Source organism: Lepidochelys kempii, chromosome 3 (genome assembly GCF_965140285.1).
Source record: "Lepidochelys kempii isolate rLepKem1 chromosome 3, rLepKem1.hap1, whole genome shotgun sequence".
Lineage (NCBI taxonomy): Eukaryota > Metazoa > Chordata > Testudines > Cheloniidae > Lepidochelys > Lepidochelys kempii.
In genome coordinates this window covers 15,934,893-15,946,907 of record NC_136382.1, presented here as the reverse complement: position 1 = coordinate 15,946,907, position 12,015 = coordinate 15,934,893, and the positions used below count along the sequence as shown (strand labels likewise).

The 12,015-nt window shown below is 43.6% G+C and overlaps 1 long non-coding RNA gene across 1 annotated transcript in view; it reads right to left on the bottom strand.

Annotated features, from left to right (window-relative positions):
• LOC144930371 (uncharacterized) overlaps positions 1-5,739 on the bottom strand; it is an 80,049-nt gene extending 74,310 nt beyond the window's left edge. The window contains exon 1 of the long non-coding RNA XR_013635500.1: positions 5,668-5,739. This is a non-coding gene — a long non-coding RNA (uncharacterized LOC144930371). The remainder of the gene's footprint in view (positions 1-5,667) is intronic.
• Between the last annotated feature and the right edge of the window lie 6,276 nt (positions 5,740-12,015).

Sequence of the window (12,015 nt, the reverse complement as noted above, 5' to 3'; positions counted from 1 at the left end):
TATAAACCAGCGCAGGTACATTAACTTAAATGGTGCTAATAAAAAATAAAAGAATTATGACACTGGAGGACTGACAAGCTATTTTTTTCCTTCAGAGAATGGAGATCTGGAATATTTTAGGTCACATCTTGATGGGTTTTATTGGGCGATAATTTATCAGCCCTCTGATGTCAGGTTAATCAGAGTTTAGAATGATTTTTTTCTCAGTAGTGTTATATTTATTGGTTTGTTAAGCTCCAGTTCAATAAGGTGCCACTTGAGCCAATGAATAGAGCTTTTAATGACTTCAGCAAGTGGCATTTCACTGTGCATTTTGTACTCCCCTGTTATGTCCCTATAACACTGAAAGGGTTTATATTGTGCAATGTCTAATATATGTCAATCTCTCAGGCTTTGCCCCTGAACTTGTCATTTCCATGGGGCAGGCGGATGAGAGATCTAGGAATGTTTTAAAAAGATTGTTAAAGGATTATTATGAACGAAGGTTGGATATTAAATAGAAGATGACTACATAGACACTAGAAAGTCTTTGCAGTCCTGCCTTGTCCTAATGTGTTCTCCAATTAGTCATTACTTACTAACTGCTGGTTAATTTCTTTCTAAACAGTCTTCTATTTCTAGAAGCTTTTTTCAGCAATTTACCCATTCACTATGAGTATTTACTTTTATGCTCTGCAGTCAGCTTCCATTGAATACAGAAATGATCATGTGTGAATTCTAGATTTACTTATCTCTTCCTCGAAACCACTCTTTTGATTGCTTTTTGTGAGCATACATGTATATGTCTGAGATGGGTGTGAATCATGCCCTCAGATTACCAGTCTGCTGAACCTGGCTGAAAACGGAACATGAATCCCAAGTTTACAAGTGGCCCAAATTCAGACTCGGTGTAAAGTAATGCATCTCCACTAACTTCAATGGAGTTATGCCCACTTAGTATTGATCAGCTCTGAATTTGTTCCCCTGCCTATATAATAGGCCTGTTATGTTTTCCAAAACATACACTTTCAGGGCCAGATCCTGAGCTAGTATAAATGAGCTTGATTTCAATGGAGCCACAACAATTTATGTCCTCCACTAAGGATTTGGCCATTTGAAAAAAAAAATTGGTTTGTGTCAATCAAAATGTTTTGCTTTGATTTAGACCATTATTTTTTTTTTTTAGAAAAGATAACTCCAGTTAGCTAAAATTTTGAAACAAAAAGTCATTTTGAACAGAAAAACTAGAACTTTTCGTTTTGAAAATGGCCAAAGGGCGTTTCAACAACATCTCCACTTTTTTCAAAAAAATTTCAAGTGAAGAAATTAATCAGAACTGATCTTTTCTCATGCAACGTTTTGGTTTCAATGAATCAGCAATGTTTTTACAAAAAAAAACATTGTCAAAAAATCCCCAACCAGCTTTAGCTGATGGGCTTCTGATCTTTCAAAAGCAATACTCAGGAAACAGAATGATAACATCTCCTCATGATTAGTTAGCCACTAGCACTATGGCTCAGCTTTAGCTGATGGGCTTCTGATCTTTCAAAAGCAATACTCAGGAAACAGAATGATAACATCTCCTCATGATTAGTTAGCCACTAGCACTATGGCTGAACTAAAACCACGTATATGAATTTCACTTGCTGAGAGGTGAGTTACATGTCCTCTTCTGTGCCTGAGCACCGGAGTATGTGGGTCTGTTACAGCAGTGAAACAGAATGGCTTGTCTCTTTAGCTCAAGCTGAGCAAATCATGCTTTTATTTCTGGAGAGCCCTGGTTGATGCTTGACGTCTGCCAAGATGGCAGCTATCGCATGAACACTGCCAAACTTTGAGATGTTAAAAAATCTGCATCAGGCTCTGAATCTTGCAGCTTGAGCCTGTCTCTAATCTGTTGCATGACAAACTCTAACAAATTCCCCCACGGAAAATTGTAATCAGAACCAATAGTTTCTGAGTGTGGAAAACTCTGTAAACAAATGCACAGAAAAGCCAGGAAGAAAACACAAAGAAAAGAATAGTACAAGAATGAAAAAGGTTATGTTTGACATGTACAGAGTTATAGAACAATATGGTGCACAATCAAGAATGGTGCATATTCATAGACCCACCAAAAGCAACCCGCACATGGTAGAACCTTTGAAGGCGTCTAGATGTTAAAGCATTTGTGCCTTTCTCATCCTGACTGCTGGCTTTGTGGAGCTCTGCCCAAAGCAGTAGTTGATGTGGCAGAGTGCAGTAGTCATACAGTGCACCCGCGTACTGGTTGAATCATAGAAACTAGAGCTGGAAAATACCATTAGGTCATCTTGCCATTGCCGGCTTGCTCCCTACAATATGTTCCTCATTGCTTTGTCTAGTCAGCTTCCCCGATTTCCCTAGGGAGCCCATTCCACAGACTAATAGACCTCATTGTTAGGAACATTTTTCTGATGTTCAGCCAAAAGTTTCCTTGGCTCATTTTCATACCACTACTTTTGTAAAGCCTCCTGGACAGCCCTAAACAACTTATTCCACTCCACAGCCCCTGTTCTCCAGTCACAGGATACCAGTAATTCCCACTGAATCAAGCCCCTTGGGCTTAGTAAATAATAATAATATCAAGCTCCTATATCTCTATAATGATAGTGAGTATAAAATTTATGGTAAAACATAAAAATTCTGCTAGTTTATATGGAGCGTATAAAAAGTAAAAACTTTATTTGTTTCTATGATGGGCCATGCCACCAACATTTTACAAGTAAAACTTTTGGGGTCAGGTCCTCATCTGGTGTAAATCAGCATAGCTGCACTGAAGTCGATTGAAGCCAATGGAGTTATGTTGAATTACATCAGCTGAGGGCTGGTACATGGGTTCCAATTCACAGCAGGTTGAGGTAGTGGGACTATATATGATTTGGCTGTGTGACAGGGTGTACCAGGCATTTAGTGCCCCCTGCTGGAGGCCCCACTGTCTTAGCTCACCCCATCCAATGAAGGTGTCCTTTGGGGGTAAATAAAAAAGAGCAGCAAGTTTAGATCTCCAGAAGCTGCCCAGAAAGGCTGCTCAGGATCACTTATTGGTGTGGTCAGCCAGAATTGATCCTCAAGTGGATCCTCAAGCCTTCAAGTAGCTAGAAGGACTCAGCAAGCAAGATAAAAAGGGTTGGCTGCCACCTCCCCTGGGGTATTTCTGGGTGAAGCTGGGACAGCGGGGGAAGGATCTCTCTCTGTCTTAGCCCAAAAGCCCAGGCTGGTGAGGGGCCTAACTCTGACTACACTGTTTTGATAGAGTCAGTGAAAGACTGTTTTATTTTACTTTATGTAAAGCCCAGGGAGCATCTTAAGTTAAATGTAATTTGACTGCTGTACAATTTAAAGAGAGCTTGCTTTGAAATATGCTCCTGCAGCAGGCTCGTAATGTACATAATTTCCTATGGGACAGGAGACCTGTCTTTACCAACAATTTCAGGAAGCTTGCTTACTGAGCCAGCAGAAGCTGGGAGAAGTTATGAGAATGGGACCCCAGTTCAGAGGTACACAGCCAACAGTGATATCTCTGATGCTAATAACTTAATCTAAGAGATACTAGCTTAAGTTATTTGCAATAAAGACCTTTCCAGAGCCATTTCAATGAGACCTATGTTAGAATAATGTGAAGCTCTAGTCACAGTTCCATCATAAAAAAAGAACCAAAATCCAAGAAAAACATCAAGAACACATCTCTCAGAACTGCGACAAGTACAGATTGGTTCTAGAATAGTGAGAGACTGAGGAAACTGAATAGACTGAGCAGGTATATGGAATGTATAGATCATAGAGTCATAGATTCCAAGGACAGAAGGGACCATTTTGATCGCTGGTCTGATCTCCTGTATAACACAGGCCATAGAACTTCCCCAGAATAATTCCTAGAGCAGATCCTTGAGAAAAACATCCCATCTTGATTTAAAAATTGTCAGGGATGGAGAATCCACCGCAATCCTTGGTAAATTGTTCCACAGGTCAATTACTTTCACTGTTAAAATTTACACCTTATTTCCAATCTGAATTTGGCTCACTTCCATTTCCAGCTGTTGGATTGTGTTATACCTTTCTCTGATAGATTGAAGAGCAGAGCCAATTAAATAGTAGCGCCCCATATTTGGGGGGAGGGATAGCTCAGTGGTTTGAGCATTGGCCTGCTAAACCCAGGGTTGTGAGTTCAATCCTTGAGGGGGCCATTTAGGGATTTGGGGAAAAAATTGGGGATTGGTCCTGCTTTGAGCAGGGGGTTAGACTAGATGACCTCCTGAGGTCCCTTCCAACCCTGATATTCTATGATTCTATATAGATACTTATAGATTGAAATCAAATCACCCCATATCCTTCTCTTCGTTAAGCTAAATGTAGTGACCTTTTTGAGTCTATCTCTATAAGACATGTTTTCTTCTTGGGGCTTTTCTCTGAATCATCTCCAATTTATCAACAATTCTTGAATTGTGGGCACCAGAACTGGACATGGTATTCTAGCACTGCTTGCATCAGTGCCAAATACAGAGGTAAAATAATCTCTCTACTCCTACTCGAGATTCCCGTGTATATATCCTAGGATCATATTAACTCTTTTGGCCACACCATCACACTGGGAGCTCAAGTTCAGCTGATATTCATGACAACCCCCAAATCTTTTTCAGAGTCGCTGCTTCCCAAGATAGAGTCCCCCATCATGTAAGTATGGCCTACGTTCTTTGTCCCAAGATGTATGAATTTACATTTAACCATATAAAAACACATATTATTTGCTTGCTCCAATTTCCCAAATGATCAAGATTGCCCTGAATCAGTGACCTGTCCCCTTCATTATTCCCTCAATTTTTGTTACCTGCAAACTTTATCAGTAATGATTTGACATTTTCTTCCAGGTAATTGATCAAAATTTTATACAGTGTAGAGGCCAAGAACCAATCCCTGTGGGATCCCACTGGAAACACACATGCATGATGATGCTTCCCCATTAACAATTACATTTCAAGACCTATCAGTTAGTCATTTTAAATCCATTTAATGTGTGCCATGTTCATTTTATATTGTGTCAGTTTTTTAATCAAAATGGTGTCTGGGACGAAGTCAAATGCCTTACAGAAGTCTAAGTCTATTACCTCAACACTATTACCTTTGTCAACCAAACTTGTCATCTCATCCAAAAAAAAAGATACCAAGTTAGTTTGACAGGATCTATTTCCTACAAACCAGGGGTGGGCAAACTTTTTGGCCAGAGGGCCACATTGGGGTTGCAAAACTGTATGGAGGGCCAGGTAGGGAAGGCTGTGCCTCCCCAAACAGCCTGGCCCCGCCCCCTATCTGACCCCTCCCAATTCCCACCCCCGATTGCCCCCCTCAGAACCTCCCACCCATCCAACCCCCCTGCTCCTTGTCCCCTAACTGTCCTCTCCTGGGACCCCGCACCCCTAACCAACCCCCCCTGCTCCCTGTTTCCTGACTGCCCCAACCCCATCTACATCCCCACACCCCGACAAGCCTCCTGGGACTCCCACGCCTCTCCAAGCCCCCCATGTTTCCCATCCCCTGACTGCTCCCCCCAAACCTCTGCCCCATCCAACCGCCCCCTGACAGGCCCCCCGGGACTCCCACACCTATCTAACTGCCCCCTGCTACCTATCCCCTGACTGCCCCCTCAGAACCCCCTGGCCCCAGCCCCCTTACCATGTCACGCAGAGCAGCAGGTCTGGCAGCCGCGCCGCCCAGACCCAGACACACTGCTGCGCTGCCCTGCAGGAACATGCAGCCCTGCTGCCCAGAGCATTGCCTGCACGGCGGCGTAGCTGTAGGGGAGGGAGGACAGCAGGGGAGGGGCCAGGGGCTAGCCACCCAGGCGGGGAGCTCAAGGGCTGGGCAGGACAGTCCTGCAGACTGGATGTGGCCCCCATGCTGTAGTTTGCCCAACTCTGCTATAAACCCATGTTGATTTGTATTAACTACATTACCCTCCTTTAATTCTGTATTAATTGAGTCCCGTATCAGCTACTCCATCATCTTGCTTAGGATCGATGTCAGGCCTATAATTACTCAGATCATCCTGTTTCCTGTTTATCAGAGTGTATGATACACAAAATACGGCAAGCAATCCCAGCTAACTGTGAAGCACTTCCTCAAACAAAAGCTGCAGAGAAAAGTTACTATTTCTGGCCAGACTATTTTTGACATACTGTTTGAAACAAAATCCAGCAAGGGGTTGCTGTATAATCTTCCTCTGAGCTGAACTTTTATACCATTGAATTCCCCTCAGTTGAGATGAAGAATGTATTTTCAGCATAAATCAACAAAAGGTATTTAAATTAAACAGACGCTCTTTAATAGAGGCCTACAGGTAACAAGAAAGAAAGAAAGAAAGAAAGAAAGAAAGAAAGAAAGAAAGAAAGAAAGAAAGAAAGAAAGAAAGAAAGAAAGAAAGAAAGAAAAACCCAAAGGAGCCTCACCAATTTATACCAGCTCTGGCCCAGAATGTCTTGCTCACCTTTTTCTCCTTATCCCAAGCACCAATTGCATTATCTTAGTCCCTCTTCTCTTGAAGGGGTGGTGGGGAGGTCATTGGTTTAAGTACAATACTGCCTTTCCTGGCCACGTGAGGAGGAGAGTTTAATTATCAGGTGAAGTGGATACATCATAACGAGAGAGAACTGGTATGAAATGAGGAGACTCACTCACTGGCAGGCTGAGTAGGGGGAAGTCTACCACCCTGGTATGCTACACAGCAGCTCCATAGTGACTCTCTGTTCCCTGGGGCAGAGGCTGAGGGCAGGTTTACCTACTGGATCAACAATGGCCGCCTGCTGCTGCAGTAGAATGACCCTACTGGTGCTCTCTAGCCTGTGGGGGTAGGATCTTCTATCCCCAGACGCCTGCGGAGAAGTTCTTTGCAAAGTCTCTTGGCTTGGGCTTTGCCCAGGAGTCGGGATTTGTCCCTGTAGACATGCAGGCTGCCAATATTCTGACATGGGTGGCCTGGGCAACTGCTCACAATCTGAACAGAAGCTCAAATAAATCTGAAAGACGCTGTGGTAAAAGCTCTAATGGGAGGCTGAAGGCGTGCAGGCCATGTTACTTTGTGGGCTGAGACAGGGCTCCTGCAGACTGTACCTGCATTATACTTCACAGACAAAAACACACTGAATAACTATCTTATCCCTAGGACTGAACCCACGTCCAGGCACAGTGTGCTGCCAGCTTTCAGATTGGCTAATGCTACAGGAATTCATACCCAGCACTGGTTCTTGTTTTAATTATTTTTATTGGAGGATCTGAATATAGCTACAGTGACAGTGTGTACAAGTATTAGTAAAACAATATACCCTGCCTAAAACAAAGTGAAAAAACATGCCTCCTCCAGTTCCTACTGAGTCAACCTGTGATTTCTCCCACCTTCTCGAGTTGCAGTCTAATACACTATGTACAGCCCGCTACCTGCTTGCAATAACTCCCACTGGAATACTAAGAGCTGAGTGAATGAATCAGGCACAGCATAAAGTTGCTAAGCTTCCAGTTCCACTTTCTAAAGAGCTTAACCTCAGAACAAAGAGAAAGGAAAGGAAAGCTCCAGAGTAGCAGAATCATTCTCCTCACCCATGAGAAGAGATGGGACTGCATATTTGCTTTAGCATGAGGTTTTGGTTCTGCGATTGATTCCATTCTCATGAGTTTTCAATCCACTATCCCAGCTACTGATAAATCAAACAGAGGGTACAAGTGAATCTGATATTTAGATGTTGCACCAGTCTAGAGTCAGCCATGAACACCAAATAGCTCTGTGCAGTATATGTGTAGAACATCTGATCAGCAGAGCCATTCTCAATGGAAAAGTTCACACAGTATATTTGTAGATTTTAAGGCCATTATGATCACCTGGTCTGACCTCTTGCATAACACAGGCCATGGAATTTCACCAATTCCTGCACCAAGCCCACAATTTCTGGTTGAACTAGAGTTTATATTTTACAATGAGACTCTCAGTCTTGTCCATAGTGCAAAGGATGTTAGTAAACTGGAGAAGGTTCAGAGAAGAGCCATGGGAATGCTTAAAGGATTAGGAAACCTTCTTTATAGTGGTTGAGCTCCTTGAGTCTATTTAGCTTAACAATGACAAGGTTAGGGGGTGACTTGATCATAGTTCATAAGTTTATAAGTACCTACATTGGAACAAATATTTGATAATGGCCTCTTCAGTCTAGCCCACAAAAGTATAACATGGTCCAATGGCTGGAAGCTGAAGCTAGACAAATTCAGACTGGAAACAAGGTGTATGTTTCTAAGCATTAGTATAATTAACCATTGGAACAGTGTATTGGAGTTTGCAGTGGATTCCCCATCACTGACCATTTCAAATCCAGATTGGATGTTTTCTAAATATGTTCTAGGAATTATGTTGGGGACGTTCAATGGCTTGGGTTATACAGGACACCAGATTATTAGATTATCACAATGGCCCTTTCTGACCTTGGAATCTATTAATCTTCAGGAAGGTCGCAGAAGTCCTCTTATACAGGACACCAGATTATTAGATTATCACAATGGCCCTTTCTGACCTTGGAATCTATTAATCTTCAGGAAGGTCGCAGAAGTCCTCTGACTTTTCTAATTGAAGTCCCAAGCAGCTTCATTAATTTCATTAGAGATCTCTACCACTATACAGAGTGTTGATTTTGTGCTTCTCAACATGACAACTAGGAATGAAATTAGGCTGTGGACTGCATAGGAGCTTCATAGGGAAAAGTCCACGGGGGATTTGTAGGTAGTTTAGCAGGAACTGGATTGAGACATAAATTCTTTTTACATAGGTGCCGAACACCCATTGAAGAGTAAAAACCTTTAGTCACTAGCAACCAGAGCTGGATTTCACTGCGTGACCTAGAGATGAAGGACCCTTGTTTTATTGCAAATCCTTTAAACTAGGGATTATGATGCTTTATACCAGTGGAATAGCAGTTTATATTCCATATAGGGCCATAGACACCATCTTCACAGGTGCTGGGCCACTATACTATCTGTAGCCACACTGAGGTTTCTTCTGACTCAGAAGCTCTGAGATGAGCTGCTGTCCACAGCTGTTCTAGACCACTTTCATGTTCAGCTGAGCTGGTGAGAGTACAGTAGATTCCACTTACAAGCAACCACTTGGTTCCCAACAAAATGCTGCTGTGATCTGGAAGTTCACAATAAGCAGAAGGCACTGTTTTCAGGGGGATACATTGAAATCTGAGAATGGAACAATGATACATGGTAAAGTGATTTTTTTTTATTAACTTTCAGTTCGATACAATGAGCTAAAGAAGAAAACTAATTGTGACACACAGAAATGGATACAATGCTTAGAGCAAACTTGGAAAATCTCAGTTTGCTATGTATCACAAAGACTACAGCAGCACACAATTCTGTGAAGAAAATGCATTCTAAAAGCACCAAAGAAAACATATAAAATACTTACCGCATGTCTCGGCATGCTGACCAGTACTGTACTGGCAGTTAGCGCTCCTCATGTGTCACACAGAATAAAGCATTTTGTATTTGTTTAAAACGTAAAAAAAAAAAAAAATTAAAAATGCTTTTAAAAGGAACATTTCTCCATTGTTTTCTGCTTTGTGTGGCTTGCTACCTTCACCTGTAATCCTTCTCAATTTTGCACACAACCTCATCACTTTTCTCAAAGGCACAATTATGGCATATCCTGTGGAAAATGTCCACCATATGTGACTGTTCTGTACTGAAGGCTCTTCGGGTTTATCATCTGATGCATTATCTTCCTGTGCTCCTTGTGGCTCATCTGCACGTAGACACGTTACAGACACTACTGTCTCCAGAAGTTCTGCATCCATGGGCTCACTTTCCATGTGCAAACAACAGGCAGACACAAGAATGGCCTCAAGTTCCTGTGCTGTTAGATTTTCAGGAACTGAAACATTGACTAGCACATCAAAGTCTACCAGGCCAACATTTTCTCTTGCTTCTGCAAACCTTCCCTTTCTGAAGCAGTTAGTCATGGGGAGAACAACAGTCCAGGACTCGTTAGCAAGAAGAAGTGCATCAATTAGAGTTGTAGGGGCGGGTCAGCATCAAAAGAGGCAATGATGTGCACATTAAGATGAGCATGGCAGTGATTTTTAATGACACCCATGTCCATCAGCTGCATGACTGAGGTTGTGTTTGGAGGCACTACATTAGCGTAATGAGCTAGGCAATTGTCAATCAACAGGCACACTTGGCAGTCTTGTAGGCACAGCTCTCTGTTCTGGATCTTAAGCCACTTGTCACAGAACGAACTTGTCATCCAGGCATTTGGTGAGCTTCTGTAGATCGTGGACAACTTTCCTTAGGAAAAGAATGAGGGCATTTGCTCTTTCCAATCAACATAAGAGGCTATTTCTCCACCCCAGTTTGCATAACGCAGCAACACAATGTGGTCCGTAGCTTTTCTCTCTCCTGCAAACCCTTCTTTCAGCATGCTACGGTATCTGTCAGGAAAGCCCCAGCAGAAGAGACCATTCTCATCAGTGCTGAAGCTGTCATGTGGCTGGAATTCCTCTAGTGTGCCGGGCGGGGTACCTGTCCTTGAGTAGCTGCCAGAAGGTCAGCGTCTTGTTCCCTCACCAAGAGCAACATTGCGCTGGGCTTTCCAGGAGGGAGGCCGGGCAGGCCTGCAGGGCCCTAGGCAATGCTCAGACCACAGCCATCACCCAGCAGTTGGCCTGAATTAGTGGAGCAGGGAGCCAATGAAGCTCTAGCTCACAAAGCTCCCCGCCCACAAAGCTTCTGATTGGGGGAGATGTCCGCCCTCCCCCAACCCCAGCTGGTTGGAAGTTCTACTTAAATCAGAAAGAGGCACAGGAAGTTGTACGAGCAACTAGAGGAATCCTTGGCTGGCTGGCTGGCTGCTAGCTACTATCAGCCCTGCTTACTTGCTGGACTCTTGAGCCCTCTTTTCCTGCCGGTGTCTGTCCTTCTCATCCCACTCCCCGTCTGTCCCTGGTTCCTTGTGCCTCGCTCCTGGTTCCTGCTCCTACCCCTGATACTGACTCTGGCTTTGACGCCTGGCTTGGCTCCTGACTCTGTTTCTGGCTTCGTCTGTTTGCTTGGCAGCTGACTCTGACACCGGCTCTGACCCTGGCTTTGGTTCCAGGCTCCTGATGCTAACCATTAAGCCTGACCGCCCACACCCTGACCCCTACATTTCCCACCATAAAGCCAGCTGTCTGAAGGGTTGAACTCCTTCCTTTGCTCCGCTGCCCACAGAGTTGCTCTCTGTTTCAGCACTGGCCCAGAGGGTTGAGAACCTTGGCCAAGCTTAAGCTGACATCAGCACCACCGGGATTCACCAATATCTGCCTCCTTTCCCTCCTGCTGATACTTGTGGTCCCAGTTCGTGCTGCTCCTGTGCTCCTGTAAAATGTGAGCTTTGTTCTTCAGAATGTGCGAAACAACTGACTTTGAGATACCAAACTTTGTGACTACTCACCCTTGCTTATCACCGGGCTCACCCAGGGCCTCCAGAACTCAAACTTTAGCAGCATGGGAGAGGTCCGTGTATTTGGAAGCCATTACACATGATGGAAGTGCTCAGTTACACATGCTCAATGCCAGAAAATGGATTACAGGTAGGACCTCTCCTGTAAATGGGTTGCTAATAAGTGGCATGTCTGTTGCCAATATATGAATCCCAGTAACACTGATGTTAATGGGATGGGATTGGTTCCTGGTGACATGTTGCCATTAGCTGTTAGTTGTTATTATTAGATTGGCTATTAAGTGGTATTACTGTATGTGTACCTGAGCAGGGAAATCACATCCTTGTTTGTAGTGTAGAAATAGCTTCAGAGCTCCTAAAACTCATAGAGCAGGGACTGTACTGACTAGGAAAGCTGCAGAGGATCCTCTGCTGCCTGGTTTCTCTAGTTAAGTAGAAAGACCTTTTTTACTCTTCCCCTACCTCTGCTCTCTTCAACCCTGGGATGCTCAGCCTAGCCCCTCAGACTGACAGGGTGTTAGAGATGCAGACCTTCCTCA